Source organism: Armigeres subalbatus, chromosome 2 (assembly GCF_024139115.2).
Source record: "Armigeres subalbatus isolate Guangzhou_Male chromosome 2, GZ_Asu_2, whole genome shotgun sequence".
In the NCBI taxonomy this organism is placed as follows: domain Eukaryota; kingdom Metazoa; phylum Arthropoda; class Insecta; order Diptera; family Culicidae; genus Armigeres; species Armigeres subalbatus.
In genome coordinates, this window is record NC_085140.1 from 199,365,137 (window position 1) to 199,387,557 (window position 22,421).

At 38.4% G+C, this 22,421-nt stretch overlaps 1 protein-coding gene across 1 annotated transcript in view; it reads left to right on the forward strand.

Moving 5' to 3' along the window:
- LOC134211490 (uncharacterized) overlaps nt 1–22,421 on the forward strand; it is a 709,859-nt gene that overhangs the window by 319,091 nt on the left and 368,347 nt on the right. The window contains exon 3 of the transcript XR_009979029.1: nt 93–209. The gene's annotated coding sequence lies outside the window, so the exon portion shown is untranslated. The remainder of the gene's footprint in view (nt 1–92; nt 210–22,421) is intronic.

A 22,421-nucleotide genomic window follows, 5' to 3' on the forward strand; every position in this document is an offset into this window, starting at 1 on the left:
TCGTACAATCCTGACGCTGCCAATGGGTTTCTACTTAGAAATGTGCAAAGCACAATTATTGATCGTTTATTTTTCCTATCTCATTTTTCCAGGTCTCCAATCGCTGTGGATGACTAGACTCTGCAGTCCTTGGGATTACAGTCAGCACGACGAGTATCCACTGGACGGATTCTCTCAGTTCCTACATCCGTCACACAACGACGGCAAAGGTAAACTAATATTGCGTTCCAGTAAACCCGCCTGCGAAATTGTTCAAGACCTCTATCAAGATGCATTGTTTTATTAGTTCCGGAGTTTATTATCGAGAAAAATGAAAGGTTTAACACTCTGGACCTATTGACATACCATGTGGCGAACAGACTGTCTCCGTATAAAAAACATCTTACTCTGGCGTTGCCAAGCCGTTATGCAGAGAAAAGCACGTACGAATCAATAAATTCGCAAACAAAGTCCATTTTCCACCACAGCCACGCGATGCACAGAGCTCGAGTTCATCATTTTTGCGGTCAAAATATATGAATTCAAATTCACGTTTTGAACGTTCTATAATGTTGGGATGGGATCAAGGCTTAAATATCCCTACCCTACGTTTTAAAAAGGGAACGACCGAGATCATTTTTCGGTCGTTTCCTATTTAGATTTTTAGGGCGAGAGCAAATGGCTTAATCCACCCATCCATTTTTTTGTCCTAAAAGTCTGAACAAACAACATTAAAAAAGTCTTCCCGTTTCATTAGGTTCGTATCCTAACTTCGGCACAGGACTAAGCTAGGGAAGCTTTCGGCTCAATTTCAAATATGATCCTTAAATTTAGGCGCGAGATTTCTGATGTTCGTGTTCCAAGTGTTTCATCTTCCCCCATTAAGAGCAGATATTTCTTCGCTTCACTAACCGAGGATCTAAATGAGCTGAGGTCAACGTTATTTTAATCCAGGATGAATTCCTGTCGCCAATGGTCTCGATTATGACAATGCTGACGATTATATCTTCGCTGCCAGATTCTAACTGAACCCGCTGATTGAACCTATATTGCATATTTCAAATTCAAATATTCGTGGCGCAAGACCATAGACTTAAATACATCCGAACATAGGGAAGAACAGTTCATAATGCAAAGCTTTTTTGATGTTTTCACCAATATAAACAAAAAAGAATACCGAACCATTTGAACGTGTAGGTGGAATATTTACAAAACTAGCTACATTTCACAATGATCTCAAAACAGCAAGGTTTTTATTACTTCTAACGCATTTATGATATGTTTAAATTTAAAAAAGGGCCTGGGGCTAGACGTCCGAATGGTGTTGTAAAATGACTCAATTGTAAGTATGTAAATAATGGTGACGCATGGTTGTTTGTTTTGTCTTAATGGATTGAACGACAAACTTACGGGAGAGGTGAAATAACCGCAAATCGTTAAATTTAGGCGAACATGAAAGGATTTTGCTATTTGTTCCCATTGCTGCTGAATAATGAATAACTAATATTTAATTGCAATGGTAATATTCGTTCAAAAATGTCCTACAAAAGATTATATGAGTGGTTTTATGAGTTCGGCCATATTGCCTCGTGGGTGGGTTGGGTGACCATATGAAATTTTTCCAAAGGAGGACAATTCCTTCAAATCGTGCCAAAAAGGAGGACATTTGGTTGAAAAAGGAGGACATTTAAAAAAAAATACCAAACCCAAAATTTCCCGAATTTGATATAATAAATTGACTGATTTTTTAGGACGTCGAGTCAAATACGACATACAAATTTATAAAAATAACAAAAGAAAGAACGAACTCACCATCTTTATAGTGAGATCTTATTAAACAAGCTTCAACACATCTGAATAATGGTACATAAATGTTTGATATATCAATATGCTGACATTTTCGGCAGCATTGCACAGAATTTTAGCAAGTAAAACTAAAATATGATTATTTTCGAATGACCTAACCATCGCAACGTTGAGCAATAGACAACTGATTGTATATTACATTAGACACCTAGTAGACTAGCGGAGATTATTATTTGAACACCAACAAGTTCATGGCATGCGAATGCACCTAGATCCCGAGGCTTTCAATAGTTTTTTTTGTGTAAAAATTCGAAAATGTTTTCAGGCTGGATACAACTACGTAGATTTTCATGGCGATTTTGAAGCTTTGCGGAGTGTCATTTTCAGGGTGTTATTTATGATTATAGAATGATGAATCTAAGAAAGATTACAATTAATTTTTAGAATATTGTTGAGTGTGGAATATATTTTTACACCCGTTTTTGCAATGGGGTTATAAGTTTAAGTCCCATGTTTCCTCCAACACATTTTTTCAACAAATATTCCACATGCTGTGAATATACACAATGAGCTTCCAAATATAGTCCACGTTGATTGGAAAATATGCATTTAACTTTGATTCACTATTGAGATCCATTCTTGCATCATTTTTTGGGAAAATTATTAAACTCATTCAGTGGAATATCTTCACCTGTTATGGGACGAGTTTAGCACTATTCCACACGTTGCGGTGGAATTAAAAGGAATAGTTTTAAACTCGACTTATGAGTTTTCTAGACTACTTTGGAGGAAACGTACCATGTGTTACGATCGAAATATGATTCAATGTATGCTTTCTCGCAGCAAATCTTGAGAAGCATTTGAATCATTTTATTCATAGCCTACTCACAATTTCGTGAAATTATCAAACTATTATTTTAAATCATTCTTTTGACATCTTCTAAGGACTGTATCGAAGATAAGTTATCCACTTTCAAAGTGTTATTACTCAGAAGCTCAGGAAGGTATTGGTTTGTTTTACCCTGCAATCGATGTTAAGTTTCAAATCAGAATTTGTGTGTTTGTTGAAAATTTGTTGTTTCCACTCCCAAAGGTAAAAATTCATGGTCAACAAGCTTGGGGAAAATTACACGTTCGCTAACCTCTTGGAAAAAGAAGAAAATCAAAATCAAGTGACCGGAATTTGATCAGAAAGTAATCATGTAATAAAACGTGGCAATTTTTTGCCGATTTGTGACCAGAAAGAAAAATGCTCGAATAAATGTTGGAATAGTGCAATATTTATTCAGTAGATATTTAGAGTTCAGTGCGTGTTGGCTCTTGTTTCGGACGGCAGAACCATCGCGCGATTTGCCGAAATGTTGTGTTTTGCATTGCGCGGCCGGTAATAAAGTTAATTAGTTCAGTGCGAGTTGGCTCTTGTTTCGGACGGCAGAACGATCGCGCGATTTGCCGAAATTTTGTGTTTTGCATTGCGCGGCCGGTAATAAAGTTAATTAGTTCAGTGCGAGTTGGCTCTTGTTTCGGACAGCCGAACGATCACGCGATTTGCCGAAATGTTGTGTTTTGTTTTGTTTTTCCTTAGGACGGTTCGTAAGTAAATTGATGAATATATTTTATTACATTCCTTCCCTTCCTTCCGTGATTGTAAGGACGTGGCCAGGTATACAACTGCTACTGTATAGGAAAAGGTACTAATCCCAAGTACCAATTTGCGACAATATACAGTAGATTGCTCAATTGAGCATTGTATAGCCACCCACGATTTGTACAATCACATATGCTATGCTATGCTATGCTATGAATAGTGCCATATTTATTCAGTATTATATTTTTTCATAAAACTTAACAAACAGAATTACAATATATAGCTGGACAAATTTTAATAAATTTTTTAAAATTCATTCGATTTTTTTCGAATAAAATTATGTGGACAACTTATTTTCGATACAGTCCATAGTACACTCATTTAATGTTTATTATTTACGTTGATGTTAGTCGAAAACTAGATGGAAATGTTCCAAATCTGAAAGGAAATGAACGCAAATGTATATTTATAAAATCTTACGTTTAATATGCGAATGAATCTCTGTTGTAATAACAAGATAAAACTTTCCAGAAATTAATGTCTGGCATTGCTATTTGTTTCCTCAAAATATATAAAAAGGAGGACATTTCAGCGCAAAAGGAGGACATTCGATTTTTATCGAAAAAGGAGGACATGTCCTCCTTTAGGATACCATATGGTCACCCTACTCGTGGGTGCGTTATTCACTGTTCTCTCCTATATTTGCATAAGGGATACGTTCCGCGTAAGAAAAGGTTTTCAGTTTTCTATTTTTTGCGCTTTTGTGCTTTAATAAATATAAATTATCATCGCCCTTTCATTCAACATCCATCAAACTTGCTATCTAAGAAGATTGTTTCCTTTTAATATTTATTTTAGGTAGTTCATTTTTTTAATTACTCTATTAAAGTGATTTAAAAAAAAAATAACCCAAGTTCACCATTTGATCGATCCATATAATTATTGATCATTTTAACCACTATGCGCAACGGTCAACAAATGATAGTTGATGTTGATGCCAATGCGTAAAGATCTCACTCACTCTCTGTTGGCATCCCCAACCGACCGATAGCACGCACAGCCTTGAGCGACAACGGAAAAAAAAGTTGCTGCGGAAAATAAGTAATAATTTATTCCGCGTCGAACGCAGTCAGAATTGCGAATGAGTTCCATTGTATGGGACGTGTGCGATGAGCATTGGAAGATTACGAAACGGATCCCACAATGTTATCTTTTGAGGAGCCAACATTTTGAAAGTAACCTTCTCGAAGATAACAATAAAGTGAATTACTTGCGAAGGGGTCGGTTCGTTTCGTATTCGTCGGTTGATACATTAATCGTGTTTATTTTAATGTGAAATCCGTGAATTGAATTATAGCATGTTAGGATGCGTGACGTGTAGAGTCGTTGGCATTTTCCCACCTCATAGATCTTCATTCGGGGTGAAACGTGTCAAAGCTACAGAATGGGAGCTACGTGCCTTCAGAAATAAAAATGTTAGTAGCTTTTAGCTCGGTCGATTGACGTGCTTACATACACTGAAATACCTTACCCCAGTTTGACGAATGTTTGCCCCGCAAACTGTCAATATTTATCAGCGAGTGCGTTCTGATGAGAAAAAAGGGACCAAATCCACTTCCAGCTACTCGAAAGAGCACTAGACATTTGATTGAGCCATGGTTTCTTATTTCGTAGGATGGATCTTGCCTCCTTTCTGGGAAAATCATAGCATATTTATGAGCGTTATTCAGAAAGGTTGCAATTATTTTTACATAGGGTTGGCACCCAGAGTTTGCATCTGTTAGCTTCTACAACCATTGTGCCAAAAACAATGGAATATGAAGCAGGTGGGCTTTTGATTTTTATTTGTGGGTTTGTGTTTTTTTTTTAGAAGTGAGCAATGTTCCCACATATGAGCAAAAAAAATGTGAGTTTCTGATACAAAAATGTCAGTATTTTATACAAAGTCATTGTATGAAATCCATGTAACATTGTTAGAGTTTTGCGCAATTTTCGTCGAGTTGTTACAAATTCAGAAACTTTTTATGTAGCAAAATTGTATACAGTATTATCTAAATTCGGGGCCCTCCTTAGCCGTGCCGTAAGACGCGCGGCTACAAAGCAAGACCATGATGAGGGTGGCTGGGTTTGATTCCCGGTGCTGGGCAATTTTCGGATTGGAAGTTGTCTCGACTTCCCTGGGCATAAATGTATCATCGTGTTAGCCTCGTGATATACGAATGCTAAAATGGTAACCTGGCTTAGAAACCTCGGAATTAATAACTGCGGAAGTGCTTGATGAACACTAAGCTGCGAGGCGGCTTTGTCCCGGTGTGGGGATGTAATGCCAATAAGAAAGAAATAAATTATCTAAATTATTTTAAAAAACTCAGAAAATCTGACATCCCCTGGTTGGTTTGAAGCCAATGAAAAAGGCGTTGTAATTCATGACTGCGTTGCTCGCGAAGCTTTTATTAATCTACCTTGAGGTGTTGGTACTCATGCCATAGATCAGAAACGAAAAAAAAAAACATTTAAAAACAAGAAAAGAAGGATATCCTCAGCTTTTAAACAAACAAACAAAAAACATTCACAAACAAAAGGAATGTGCTCCGCTATTCTAATGCTTTCCATGAAAAGATATTTTAGTTACCAGTTAAACATTGTCGCTGTCCGGAACATCTTTTGCTGGCGAGGATAGGGGATCTAAATGTCAATGAAGGAAAAATACATACGATTTGACAGTTAGGTACCACACATGTTTCGGACAGCAGAACAAAGGGAACCGAAGCGACAATCTTTATCTTGTAACTAAAATATCTTTTTTTTCCATGGCATCATACTAATAAATCTCGATGCTAAGGTATCGCCGAAGAACTTGTAGAGGCAAAACGTGTGTTTTTTTATTTGGTCTCCGTAGGGTCTCCAGTTAGCCTATCGAGCTGGTGATAGCGAGTTAGATTCTCGGTCCGTTGAATGTTTTCAGCTGAAAAATCCTGGACGTATTCATTGTACTTGCGACACAGAATACATATTTTATTCATTCAATGCGGCAGTAGATTGAAATGTAGAGCCTTTGAAGAAGAAAAATAAGATGATGAAGAAGAAGATTAAGTCTGTGTGACATCTGGCCGAAGACGGTGATCTTTAGTGGTTCCTGTAGCAGAACTAGTCAGTGCCGGAATAGGCTCTTGGATAGTTGCATCTCATCCAAACACAACTAAATCTTAAAGAAACCATGCTACGTTCAATCAATTCACGCCCAACATTCGATTTTCCCCCTTTTATCTGCTCCTCACACCAAGTTTTCACTTTGATCATGCGATACGCTTGCTGGCGAAACAAATTCAAAATACTTAAATGATTACTTCGTTCAATCCAGTTGTGGGATGCCCCTCAAGTTATTCGTTGGGAATCTATTACCAAAAAGCTCGTTTTGTTTTTGTTATTGTTCGATAGCTTCTGGCATAATGAATTTAAAATTCATGGTAAAATAGGGCAACACGTGTTCAGCTCGCACGAATGTGTATAGCAAGCCTTCTTGTTGTAGGTATACAGAAGCAACATCGTCTATTTCCTAGAAAAATGTAATGATTTGAAAACTTTCCTATTGAATACGAACTTGATTTCAAACAAACTGCAAACAAACAATTTCGATTGCGATACAATTGGTTTCGGACCCAACGGCCGGCACACAAAGTAATGTACATTCTTTCTTATTTTTATACCGAGTTCAAAAGTTCCATCGCAATTCGTTGCATTGATGCAGAAAACAAGGAACAGGAGAATGCATGCGCCTTATTTTCCAATCAATCTTTGCTTTGATGCGTTTGCAGCATTTGCGAATTATACTGAATCATTGATTTGTATCTTTTCATTAACTCTTCAGTAAAGGTAAGCATATAATTTGTTACTCTAACGAATGACACTATTGGAAACTGACGCCACTTACCAAAACCCACACAGTCACCTCTAGGCCTCACTCTTTAAAACCTGGATTTGAACTTGGATTTAAAGCATCTGTTTTCAATTGTGTAAATCACAACCTGAAATGATTTAAATCAATGATAGGTTACAATATTTCTAATCGACTGTGCAAAGGAACAATGTGATGATAGGAATAAATATCCTTACATAAATCATCTTTCTTGCAATTCCTGATCATAATATATGGTTTACAGTTCGCGTTTGAGTGAAAACGGCCTATACTTTTCATACCAAAATTTCAAATTTGAAACCGTCACGCAAAAAGGTCAGGAAGTAAGAGCCGATCTATAACCGTATGAACCGATCAGTTAACTCTTGTAACGGTCGGCTAGCTTCGCCGTCCGAATCGGTTGGAGTAACCACTTCGCTTAAGCGCCAAGCAGGCAAAAAGCTTCACCTGCATGCGAAGAGGCAAGAGGCGAGTCCTTCAAAAAAAAAAAACAACCGAACCGGCGAATCGTACCACCTCACCCTCTCCAATAGACCTGTGCGCCGCCGCGCCACGCCGCCGCCGGTGGTTTTACTCGCGCCGCCGCCGCCGACGATTTTGGGTCGGCGCGCCGCCGATCATAATTTTGCCACGCCGGTGACTAATCGCAATAAAAAAAATCAATTAACTTAAGTCGAGTCAAGCCAAGCACGAGACACTGAAAACGGCCTAATAATTGAGGTCGAAATACGTATCTGTGAAGAAATATAGCATGGTAGAATTAATTGGAATAGTACTGGACTAGTCTTATGGAAGTTCATAAATGTTGTTAAGGTGGATCTCGTCAAAACTCAATTTCAAATCTACCTCAAACGATGGTGTCTCTAAGTCGGTGTAGTGACATACATTGTCTTGGTTAATTAATAGATTGGTTGATTAGTTTGAGAGTTTGAATGAGGCTTTATCTAGTATAATAATACATAAATTGTTAAACTGATCTTTGGCCTCACCTAAACCTAAACTTGTCGGTGACTCGCAAAATGGGTTTGTTGTGGGGCCTGGATACATGCCCAAAGCGTCCCCATTCTTAAAGGATATGGCATTGATGCAGGAAAATTATTGAACTTAAGAAATTTCAAGTCAAGTTGCACATTATTTATTTTGACAATATTTATTTTTTTATTTATTTAAATCAACTTATTTAATCAGTTTTCTTTGTTTTAAGATTTGTGCTATTAGGACAGTTGGCTTATAAAGCAAACTGATTTAGCAAAATAATTAAATCCCAACTGTGAATGCTTTACCGATTTTTTTGTTCCGATTCCCGAGTAAGTAATTTATATTTTGAAATCAATTTTTGAATAAAACTGACAAAACCACTTGCTGAGCATCAGCAAAACAAATATTGCTGAGCTGAGCTTATTGTGAAATTCCTTGAACTTCTGTGAATATTCGAAGAAGTATCGTTCAAACATTCATTTATGAATTTCTTAGAAAAATACTCCAGAAATTAGTTTGGAAATAAATAAAGAAATTATTTGAAAATTCCGCCATATTCCTCCGGAAAGTTTCCTTAGAAACTTAGAAACCTTAGAAAATTATTTTAGGATTTTTCCTAAAGTTTGTTAGGGCATTCTTTCATATTCTTCAGAAAATCCTTTACGAATTTCTTTCGGAAATTGCTTACGGAATGCTTTCGGATTTTGTTCTACGAATTCCTACAATCTCCTTCGGAGACTCCTTGCGGAATTCCTTTGGATGTTTCTTTAACAATTCCTGTGAAAATTCCTTTAAAAGTTCCTTTCGTTCTTTTGAGAATTTCTTCGGAATTTGTTGAGAATTTCTTCGGAAATTTTTCCTTTTGAAACTGTTTCCGCATTTATTTCATGAATCGCTGGAAAAAGTTGTTCTAGATATCCATAAGGAATTTATTTAGAACTTTTTCCAGCAATTCCTTTAAAACATTCTTCGCTAGTTCTTCCGGAACTTCCTGCAGGAATTCGAAAATGCCTTCATCTTCCTTAAAGTCTTTGTTTGTATGTTGTTTATTCTTGTTTTTTTTTTTTGAAAATTCAATAAGTAACTACATCGCAAACAACTTCATTTTCAATCAATTTCAAAGGATCTCCTGGAAGATCTTCCGAAAAAAAAATCTGGAGAAATATCCGAAGGAAATCTCGGAGGTTTTACGAATTATCTTTTAAAGAAGTCCCTGGAGGAATATCCGAATGAATTCTGGGCGGTATTTTTTTATTATTTTAAAAATAAAATTCTGGGGAAGTTCCCAAATGAACTTTTGGAGGCGTTTTTAAAAAAAATTGTGTTGGGTTTAGTGCAAAAATTTCCAAATAAACTTTTGAAGAGATTCCCAAAAGGAAACTTTTAAAAGATTTTTTGAAGGCAAAATACTTCCCTAAAGGAATTTCCAGAGGAATCGATAAAGGTATATTTGAAGTATTTTATGATGGAATTTCCGAAGAAATTCTCAAAGGAAATTACGAAGAAAATCCTAATAGAATTTCAGAAAAAAATGCTTACTGGTTTTTCTGATGTAATTCCTAGGTTTCTTCTAGAATTCCTTTGGAATTTTTCCCAGTAATTTATTCGCAATTTCCACCACAGATTCCTTTGAAGATTTGTCCAGGAATTCCTTAGGAAATTTCCTCAAAAAGTTACAAAAAAAAACTCCTCCTTAAACGAATTCGAGAAAGTTCTTCGGAAATTCTTTCGGATATTCCTTAAAATTTACCCCAGGGATTACGTCAGAATTTCCTCCACGTATTCCTTTGTTTAAGAAAACCTTAGGAAATTCGTTAAGGCTCGTTCTTTAGGAAATTCCTTTGAAAATCACGAGGTGAACCGGCCCAGGGCCGAAAACCTCATTAATAAAGATAATAATAATGATTCTTTGAAAATTTCTTAGGAAATTGCTTTAGGAATTGTTTCATAAAATTCCTTAGGAATTTTTCCTTGATTCCCTTAGAAATTCTTTCGGATATACCTTCCGAAAATCTTTCGCTAATTCCTTTTGAAACATCGACGGAAAATATTTTAGAATTCCTCTAAAAATTCCTTCAGAAATTCATTTACAGATAAGAAAATTATTTCGAGCTTTTTAGTGGAATGTCTTCACTTGTCATAAGACGAGTTTATACAATCCCATTGAATTCCACCACTTGATTGTATCTTGACAGATACGTATTTCGACCTCAACAGTAACGTTGAGGTCGAAATACGTATCTGTCAAGATACAATTAAGTGGTGGAATTCAATGGGATTGTATAAACTCGTCTTATGACAAGTGATTCATTTACAGATTCCTTCGGAATCATTGTGCTTAGGAATTTCTTCGGAAATTAATACGGAGGATTATTTTAGGAATTCCTTCGGATTTTCATAGAAAAAAGCGTTGAAAATTTTATAGAAATTCCTCTAGGGGTTCCTTAGCAAGTTAAGTCCCTTGGCAATTTTTACGGGTAATCCTTTGCAAATTCTTTGGTCAGAAGTTCTTGGACATTTCCCTCAATAATTCCGTCACAACATTCTCCATTTCTTTTTATTTTTTTCGGGAATCTTTTCGGAAATTAATTCAAAGAAATTTCTTCGGAAATTGCTATTTGGAACCATTCGGAAATTCTTCTTGGAATTCCCTAGAATTTTTTTCGAAATTTACTGAAAAGATTCTTTTTGATTTTTCTGCGGGAATTCCTTTCTTGTAAACTATTTTTGAAGTCGGTGCTACCAGGCAAAATTATAAAATACCTATTCATATAATAATCAAGGACTGCGCGCCCAAACCTTTGTTCCTTATGAGGAATAAACGAGTCTACATTAAGCAAGGTTTTGTATTTCCTTGGTGTGATTTGTGGGAAGTGAGTCGTGGGATCAATAGTGAAGTTGGCCAAGTTCGGCCAAGTTGGCCAAGAAGTATTTTACACTAAGTTCTTTTGAAAATTCCTTTAAAAGAAGATTTTTTCAGCAATTTCTTCGGAAATCGTTTTAGGAATTCTTTCGGAAACTATTTCATTCCTTAATAAATGGGAAAATGGTAAATGCATCATGAAACAATCATGATTATCCTTAAACAATTGAAAAATGCTCCTTAAAAAATCTTATCATTTTTCCTCAAATTATTGAACAAATTACCTTGGAATATATAAAATGCTCCGTAAACATTTGAAAAGTGTACCGTAGAAACGAAAAAAATGTACCGTAAACAATTGAAAATGCTCCTTAGAAGCAAAAAGAAAAACAAAGATTTGCTATTTAACTAATGATAATTGCGCAGTATATTGATATAAGAATTATTGTGAAATAGTTGAAAAAGTACCTTGAAATTGGCTGTCATAAAGTAGAATCTTATGCACCATTGTATAGCCCCTGGAGTATGAAGCTGATTGTTTTGCTTGGTAACAGAAAAATGCTCAACAGAAAAATGCTCCGAAAACTAAGGAAAATGCTCCCTAAAACGAAGAAATACTCCTTAAACCAATAAAAAATGCTCATTAACCTGAGAAAATGCTCCTTAAACTAAAAACAGTGCTCCGTAAAAAAAAAATGAAATGCTCCATAAACTTATACAAAATGTAATCTGAGCCTACAAGCAATTCAAAGCATTGTTGAAGAAATTGTGCACCAGACTGCTCATAGACAAACAGACGTCCCATACAACTGCACATCGTTTATGCTTGACGATACGAATTTCATTAAAATCACATTGCATATAATGCTAATAGGTTTATTCATCAATTTCCCTGCATAACCACAAAATATATCTTAGTTACAAGATAAATATTGTCGCTTCGGTTCCCTTTGTTCTGCTGGCCGAAACATGTTGGGTACCGAACTGTCAAATTGTATGTATTTTTCCTTCATTGACATTTAGCACCCTATCCTCGCCAGCAAAAGATGTACCGGGCAGCCACGACAGCGACAATTTTTATCTTGTAACTTGAGTATCTATTATAACCACCCACGGCTTGAGGAACTCGAAATTGCCGAAATCTGCGCTTTCAAAATTTTCTAAGGAGCATTTTCAATTGTTTACGGTACATTTTTTCGTTTTTACGGTACACTTTTCAAATGTTTGCGGGGCATTTTATATATTTCAAGGTAATTTGTTCAATAATTTAAGGAAAAATGATCAGTTTTTTTAAGGAGCATTTTTCAATTGTTTAAGGATAATTTCATCTGTTTTAATGGACAATTTTTGGACTGCCTTTATAAATTGCCGAATGAAATCGTGAAAGAATACACCCGATTCTGTTTTTACACGGATTTTTTTACACGGCCGTGTAAAAAAAATCCCATACAAAAATTTTGCAAAGTTGCTCCATTTTGAATGATTCGTCGAGAAATCATAAAACTTTTTTTACACGGATTTTCAAATTTTGAACTGAAAACTTTTTTTACACGGAACGCATCCCCCGTGTAAAAAAGAGTCGGGTGTATTCCACGGTTTTACCTGTGGTTTTACTATTAAAAAATTTCCTAACGAGAACGAGAAAGGTTTTTGAAAAAATGCCTATATGAGCTTCCGCAGAATTTCTTATAGGATTTTACAAAGGAATTTCTAATGAAACTTAGAAAAAAACCCAGATTAATCCACCTAGCGGTGATGGTGCCTTTCTCGCGCAAAAAGGTAATAAATGTAGCCTTTACGCTTACACCTCGATGATGTACAAGAAAACCAAAACAGTTACACCGTCTAATGTTATGATAGAAAATTTACACTAGTAAACGACAGATGGCGCTGCCAAAAGTTTCTCGAATTTCCTATGTTCGAATTTTGACATTCGGACAATTTCAAAGTACTATGAAACTGAACGAAGAGCATACTTACGCCTAAATGCGTGCAACACGAGCATCTTTATAGTACGATGAAACGCTTTATGAGAGCAAGCCACGGATAAACATTCATAGATGCAAGGCATTTTCATAACACATTATTGTTCTTTGTGACTATGTCTCATCACTATTTTAATATTATCTATTTTTGCAATTCGCAATTATTATGAAATTCAATAGTGATCAACAGCGTTTTAGCCTCTGTCGGATGTAACTTGTTGCAAGAAAATTGGTTAAGAATTTCTATGTGAAAATTTGGCTAATGTTTTTATGGCATTTTGTGCACACACACACACACACATACACACACACACACGCACACACGGACAGACAGACATTTGTTCAGCTCATCGAGCTGAGTCGAATGGTATATAACACTATGGGTCTCCGGGACTTCTATCAAAAGTTCGAATTTGGAGTGAAATGATAGCCTTTCGGTACAACTTAGTTGTACGAGAAAGGCAAAAATCGTAGTTTCCTCCGAGTCCCTTCAGGAACTCCACCAAGAACTTTTTTGGCATATTTTACCAACTTTTGAAGAAAATATTCAATTTGGTTGGTCATCATGCCCCAGTCTTACTCAGCCAGAGCTCATTTTAGTTATGTTGATCATCTATTGGGATTTGTGCATACAAGAACGCGAGGTGGGGAGTAAACTGTCCATTGTGGTTGTCATTAGTTGTCATTAGGGCTCCATCATGAATGCCCTTCCAGGATCCAAGGTGACCGAAGTAGCACTGCAAATTCTCTAAATATACTAGATATGCAGCCACTCAAACATTACCCAATTGTATAAGTAACTCAAAGAATAGTAGTTAGAATTTTTTTCAAATTAAGATATATTGAGAAGTAAATAAAAGGGGCCCTCCTTAGCCGTGCGGTTAGACGCGCGGCTACAAAGCAAGACCATGCTGAGGGTGGCTGGGTTCGATTCCCGGTGCCGGCCTAGGCAATTTTCGGATTGGAAATTGTCTCGACTTCCCTGGGCATAAAAGTATCATCGTGCTAGCCACATGATATACGAATGCAAAAATGGTAACTTGGCTTAGAAACCTCGCAGTTAATAACTGTGGAAGTGCTTAATAAACACTAAACTGCGAGGCGGCTCTGTCCCAGTGTGGGGATGTAATGCCATTAAAGAAGAAGAAGAAGAAGAGAAGTAAATCAACTGGAGTTTATCAAAATCCTGAATTGGGAAACTTTTGAAAAAAAATATTAACAAATCAGTCTTATGACACCAAAGTCTAGTTCTGCTCAAGGGTTACGAAAAGTTGTAAAATTGTTAAATTTTGATTCATCAAAATCAGAGAATAATAAAATAATTCTAATTAAAATAACATTTTGAGATCAGGTACTTATTAGTGTAGCTGGTAATTTACTATGAAATGTACTGTTTGATGATCGACAAACATAGAATATTACAATTTTAATCCACTGAAGTCGATTTTTATACGGACGATTCGTACGGTGTGAATGATAACCACGTGAATTCAAAAATCCGCATAAAAAATGTTTTCTTTTTGCCATTAATTTTTTCATCCACGCCGGTTCACGCCGCCGCCGCCGCCGCCGATAAAAGCCAACGGCGCGCCGCCGTGACGCCGCCGCCGCCGGGGCAAAAGTGACCACTACGCCGCCGCCGCCGATTATATGACCGGCGCACAGGTCTACTCCAAACTCTATCGTTAGACGGGATGGTCAACGGGGAATCAAAATAACGCATGCAAATAAAAAACAAAAACTCGATTATCGCTTTTCTCTCATCGTTCAACAGTTCGAGCGGCGGAATTAAAATGTATTTTTAATTTCAAGCTTAAGCTACAAGGTCGGCTCTTCTTTACCGACCCTTCAAAATAATGGAATTCAACTCTCGATTGTGGCTCGATCGATCCCTTTTTTATTAATCTAGCCTATGGGGAGCGACCCAGGATTTAAATCAAGGATTTAAATATTTTGCAATACAAAAAAAATAAAGATATCTGACCTGTTCGTGATGCTTCGCTAAAGGATACCTGCTGCTCGATGCGATGCTGTCAGTGGTGGGTGTCTCGGGTTACGACACGTGCACACCAGAGTAGTTCGTTGGCGGGCCCGCTTCTTCCACTCGTGGGTGCTGCTTCGAGGCCAACAATGGAGTGTGGCCGGCTATTGATGACCGGCTGACACCCCGGAAGTAGTGGTCACTTCCGATGGCCCGTCACTAACCCGCCGAGAGACCAGCTACAAGCGGACGAGTCTTCGAACCTTCCCAGAGGCCACGCGACGTGCGTAACCCCCTACACATACACAGACGAAACACCCTCGCTTGAAGGATATTTGGTCCTTCAAGCGATAACACACAACATTAAAATTTCGGTTCCATGGACTAGAATATTTGTGTCGAACATTTACCTTGACCTCGAGCAATTTCAATCACCGAATTCCGATTCGTAGGCAAATACACTTGACCTTTCGTTAATCTACAGACATTGAACATTAAAATAGGAAACACTACCCGAGTAGACGAAAATAGCTCAATAATATCAAATTTTGATAAGATAGCAAAAAGAGATATGGACATGATTGATATAAGAGATAAAAGATCAAACGACAATATCAATATTTTGCACCAAAATATCATGAGGATATCATGTTATGCTATTTGTAATAAGTGATCAATATCATGTGCCATTAGTTTGTTCTTATCCATAGCATATCTTGATATTTAAAAGAAATTTCGGTGCAAATTTTTGATATTGTTGCCTGTTCTTTTCTCTCTTATATCAATCAAGTCCATATCATGATTTGTTTTTCTGTTCATTGCTTCTGCCCGGGTAACTCTCTTACAAAAACTCACATTTCTAGTACAAATAAATAGGCGCACTTGGGCCTTTTATCACGTCCTCAACAACTTGGAAAACTCTCGAGAACTATGGGATACAATATAAATTAACATTTCGGGACTGATTTGCGGTTTGGGAGTAACTTATTTTGTAAACAAACATTGATTCATGAATTCCGGAGAATGCAAGCGTTTTCATCCTAAACTAATTCCCTTATCTGGTAGAGGAAAGCTTAATCTATCGGATCCATACCGTGGTTTCCTCATGAAATGCTTGTTCTAGCAGGAATTCGCCTTCCAATGTTTGTTTACAAAATAAGTTACGCCCAAATCGCAAAGCGGTCCCGATTTATAATATTGGAAGCTTTTGCTTTTTATACTACTAACAAATTAACTTGCGATTGGCTAGCAACTAGTACAATTTTGCTTCCACTATCTTCGGGACCTACGTCCGTTCACTATGCCGATCGACTCGAGAAAGAACGATACTCGGACTAAAAAAAGATGACCTTTACCTTGGCCATTGCGTAACCGCGAGATTCCCACACATACATCTACTTCAAAATTTAGCAAATCATCTTTTTTTCTAGACCATTGGCCATACTGTCCAATTCTGGAGCGGAACGATGTGATCTGCTTCGCGATCCGTTAAAAATGGATGCTTCAAATTCTCGCCACCTCGCCTATTAAACCATAGCGCTGCGGTCGATAAAAATTCTAAAATTCAAATCTTACCCCTATTTGCAAGTTTTGGATTTTCGGCTCTCTTCTAACCCGAGGAGTGGAAAGTCCAACCATTTTTTTCTTATTTTAAACAATCCCTTCTTGTAACCTTGTTACATTACCCCCTCCTAATCCAAAAATATTTACGAAGGAAATATTTTTTCCTATAATTCAAAATTGTTTCTTCATATTGTACAAAAAAATCTACTTACATTGCTTCGCCTGCAGATCTACCGTCTCTAACCATCGTATCCAACTTTTTTTAATTAACTTTTTTTTGCTAATCTTCGTTTTCTTCTTTTTGCTTCTCTCTCTATTTATCATGCACATGCTTAAATTTTTTTCATGCTAACGATTTCATGCACCATATTTTTTTATTTACACTTTATCTATATACATATTTTTTTAAAGCACCTTATATTATTTCTATTTACACGTTTCTCGCTATAAGTTGAACCACATCACTTAATTTGCATTTCTTTCCTCCTACACTTTAAACCCGCATTGTTATCGCATATAATAAACTTAACCTGCCAACAATGGCTTTTCAGATCACCATCCGAAACTACACTTCCTTTACGAGGTACGTAACCTCACCGTCAAGTAACAACTCGACCGACTACTTTCGTGGTATACTTCCCGACGAACCGAATTCAACTGAAACTGAAAGTTTCTCCCATCCGAATGACAATTCGAATCATATACTTTTGCCACGTCCATAAACAACTCCCTTCTTTCATCCTTTTTCCTACATTGATCAATGGTCCAACTTCGCGAGCCTTCTACTTTATCACCATAATCTGTAAAAAGATATTTTCAGAACTTGGCAACAAAGCATCGAACGAAACTAACAGTCGTCAGTTCCGTAGTGAATCTTGCAACACGAGTGCGCGTATTCCGTTAAGTGTTCAGTTTTCCCAATTTTTCACCGTGGAAATTGGGACTGAATAGTGTGGAAAAGTGTTTATTCGGCGTTTTCATACTGTGTCTATTGCGAGTTACTAAGATTTTATACAACTATTGTAAACAATGCATTTGATTATTAAAAAAAAAAACAATTTTGATAGATACGGTTCAAATTTCACTTTTACAGTAAATTGCCTACATTTCGGCTACATCCATCCGCAATGAACATGGACAAAATAATTGGATTTCGCATCCACTATCGAACTATACGTAAATATACGTTCAATTAGCGGTCGTGTCTGTAATACAACCTTCTACATTTTTTTGGTTTATTATCAATCGATTTCAAATTTTGAAAAGTTATCGCCGATGACAACTCGCCTTCTTTTCACACCTGAGAAGTTACCAAATGATATTTCCAATAACTATCGTATGAGAATGATTCAGCACAATCCTGGCTGATAGTGTACCGCTGCAACCATCACCCGCCACTAAGTCTGTCTAAACCCCCGGTGACTCATTACAGAAATTCACATCGTGAAAGCTGGACTGTCAACGACGTTTGGTAGTCATTCTATGAAGGAAGTCAGAGTAGATGCGACAAAGAAGTTTGACAGTTTATTGATAATAATTATTATTCCTTCACGTGAATTGCGTCGGACTTTGCGTTTACTCCGGCGGACACCAAGGAATCAGCAAAAATGAACCGAAGAAAGTTTCCCAGAACGACTCCACTGCAGCAGCGAAGAAGATTCCGACCCCTCTACTGGCATCGGGGAAGGGCCGTTTGGCCGAATGCCATTTGCCCGAAGGCCACAAGGCCGAAAGTTGTTTGGCCGCACAGTTCATTAGGCCGAAAGGGTCATTTGCCAAAATTGCAGACCTTCGTAGAACTTGTTTTCGAGCAAAGAGAAGGCTGCGACGTGCCAGAATAGACGCTGAAAAGGTCGAGAGACGCCGGGTGTTCCAGACAGCGAGCAGAGCTCTGAACTACGAGATCAAATGTAGTAAGAGAGCCTTCTTTAAGCAGCTGTGCAGGATGGCAAACGACAATCCATGGGGAGATGCATACAGGATGGTGATGGCTAGGACTAACAGCACGCCACCTGAGAACTCTTTGGAGTTGTTGGCCAAAATAGTCGAAGGGTTGATTCCGAGGCATGAATCATCGAACCGGCTCGTTACCCCGTACGAGTCAGTCGACGTGATACCGCTAGTGACTAACGAAGAGCTTATCGTAGCTGCAATTTCTATTCTATTTTCAGCTATTCTTGCTGATTCAGATATGTTCAGGAGCTGCCTCCAGAGATGCATGGACGAAGGAAACTTCCCAGATCGATGGAAACGGCAGAAATTATTGCTATTACCGAAGCCCGGCAAACAGCCGGGGGACCCTTCGGCATACAGACCAATTTGCCTACTCGACACAGCAGGAAAGCTGCTAGAGAGGGTCATCCTGAATAGATTGTCGGCTTATACAGAGTGTGCTGGTGGTCTATCCAGCAACTAGTATGGTTTCCGTAAGGGCCGTTCTACCATCGAAGCAATTCGATCGGTAACGGATACGGCCAAGATAGCGAGAGGTTTGAACAGGCAAGGTATTAGGTACTGCGCAATAATTACACTTGTTGTAAAAAAATGCGTTTAACAATGCTAGCTGGGCAGCTATTGCTGACTCCCTGCACCGATTGAGAGTTCCGGATTACCTGTGCAGGATACTGAAAAGTTATTTTCAGAATAGGGTTCTGATATACGACACAGATGCTGGTCAAAAGTCGATCGTAGTGTCTGCGTGTGTTCCCCAGGGATCGATCCTCGGACCGGTTCTGTGGAATATTATGTACGACGGAGTATTACGCTTAAGTCTCCCGGCCGGTGTGAAAATAGAAGGCTTCGCGGATGACGTAATGCTAGAGGTAACAGGAGACACTCTCGACGAAGTCGAACTGAAGGCTTCATACGCGATTGGCAGAGTGGAGGAATGGCTCAACTCGAGGCAGTTGTCCCTTGCACATCACAAGACGGAAGTCGTGGTGGTGCATAACCGCCATGGGTTGCAGCAAGCGAGGATAAGAGTAGGGACCTGCACAGTTAACTCCGTGAGGTCTCTTAAGCATCTGGGCGTGATGATTAACGGTAAGCTCAATTTTACGAGCCACGTCGATTATGCATGTCAGCGGGCTTCATTGGCGATAAAATCTTTAACACGAATGATGTCCAACAGATCGGCGGTGCATAGTCAAGTGCGTAGGTTGATAGCGGGTGTAGCATTGTCTATCATCCGCTATGGCGTACCGGCATGGGCCGTAGCACTAAATGCCGAGTACAATGTAAAGAAACTGATCAGAGTACACCGGCTGATGTGCCTACGTGTCGCGAGCGCATATCGCACCATATCATATGAGGCGGTGTGCGTTATAGCTGGAATTATGCCGATAGACATACTTCTAGAGGAAGATGTGCTACAACGGAAGGGACTCGGTGCAAGTGCAACGTGTCAAGAGAGCAGCCAAATGGAAAAGAGCATAGGACACCGCATCCAAAGGTCATTGGACCCACACACTGATTCCGGATGTGTTCAACTGGGTTGATAGAAAATACGGTCAGGTCACCTTCTACCTAACACAGGTGTTGTATGAACATGGTTGCTTTAAAAAATTCTTACACAGGTTTGGCTTCGCAGATTCTGCGGAGTGTTCAGAATGTGTAGGTGAGGTAGAGTCGGCAGAGCATGTGATGTTCGCATGCCCGCGATTCGAGATAGAACGCAATGCCATGCTGCTTGATAGCGGTATGGATACAACCCCGGACAACCTCGTCGAGAGGATGTGCCGGTAGAATTTATATGGAATGCGGTGAACACAGCATCTCAACAGATTATGTCGAAACTACAGCGGTGGTGGCGTCTTGAACAAAACCAACGAATGCAGTAATGGCACCTGTGATGCAGTGAACACTTTGCTCACCCGACAACCAACATGTCGCGGGTGGGCTGCGGGGACCTCCGTATGTAGATATAAAGGTCATTGCGGTTCATGCGCGGTGGTTGTTGTCGGGGTGCTCGTCTCCAACGTGAGATTATGATACGGACCGTTAGGTTACTAACATAGCTTGCGATCGACGGGTGGTAAGGTTACCACCCTTGAAGTCGATGTTGTGTGTACGTAACGTCAAGTGCGTTAGCATAGGCGTGAGCGTTCTCAATAGTCCCCCCTGATGTATTGCTTAATTGTGGGCCGGGGGTTCGGACTGGCGAAAGGATTTTGGTTTTAGTGGGTCGGTTAAGAGTTACATGACATACCCATCCCCATACTACCTGAGTTAACCTCCTCAGGTGTCTGGATGCAGATTTCCGTTTACCCTTGCTCAAGAAAAAAAAGGGTCATTTGGCCGAAAGAGTAATTTGGCCGAAAGGGTCATTTGGCCGAAAGGGTCATTTGGCCGAAAGGCTATATAGGATATTTGGTTGAGTAAGTCATATGAAAAGGGAGAAATAAGTTGTGAAAAGTGAGACGTCTCACTTCTCACTACTTATTTCCCACTTCTCACTGTGAAAATTACAAGTGATAAGTGAGTAGTGAGACGTCTGTAGAATTGTAGGAAAAGAATCGGAGGAAAACGCCCGAAAAACAATGTCTTCAGTTGTTTGAATGTTGAAAGGATCTTCAGTTCTTCACTTGTCAGTGATAATGTTAGCTCTAGGAAGCAACTGGCAAAGGGAGGGACTGATGCCAGAATTCCTCAGATGCAACTAAGGTCCCTCCGCAGACAACAAACAAGTTTTTAATATAACAAAGCAAAGCAACTTAAAATTAAGCGAACTAAAATAAACAGACGATATTAAAAGTATGTAGGGTGAAAAAACATTAGGTTCGGTATGTCAAAAAAAAAAACTTCAAAAGAAACCTTTTCCAGGCTCTCAGCTATGCGCTGTGGACACCCTTTTGTCTTTTGTATATAACTTTGGCCCTAGTAGATCTTATGCCGATATTGGTATACCAATGGAAAGCCAGACGAATGACCCTACTAATAGCGAAGAAATTATATTGATTTCGTCGATTGGAAAATTTTATTGACAATTTCGCAAATTTGACTTGTTTGGACATTTCAATTTTGTGGTTCGGTTTTGGGCACCCTTGAAAACTTCGCTAAAAATAAAGAAGAATGAATGAAAACCACATAAAATCAAAGAAAAGGAACAATTTATTTATTCTGATACCAAGAAGCAATAAAAACTTAAATCAATCCACCTAGCAGTGGCGCCTTTCTCGTGCATTAGGGAGGATATTGAAATCAATCACATAAGACAGGTCTAAAATTGCACTTCAGGTAAATGGATTTAATGTTTTCCGTTGATTTACGTTTATTGCATTCATTTATATGCATCACAGTATAAAAAAACTCGGATTAATCACCCTAGCAACAATAATGCCTTTCTCATTCATTTAAAAAAAAATATTTTGGGCATCAATGTTTGATTTCATAGTCCGATCTGACCAATTTTCAATAGAGAACAATGGGACAGGATTCCCCGTAGAACGCGACTTATTGCAAGCAAATCGGTCAGCGCTTAGCTTAGCTTTGCTTAGACTGACTGTACATATCAATGGTTGCTACTCCGTGATTGATCAGAATTGGTGCAAATTGCACTACGATCCAAGTGAATGGGTGGTTGGGATTTACCATCAGCAGCTAGCAAATGTTGATCAATAACGGCGCCGGCCAAGTCCTTACAGTCAGTTGGGGAAGGGAGGAAATGTTAGTGTGTGGTTATCGTTGCTACTAGAAACCTAGAATACCTCTGCATAACAGTATTAGCATTTCCTTAATTTGTTCAATTGTTCATTCTTCGCGAG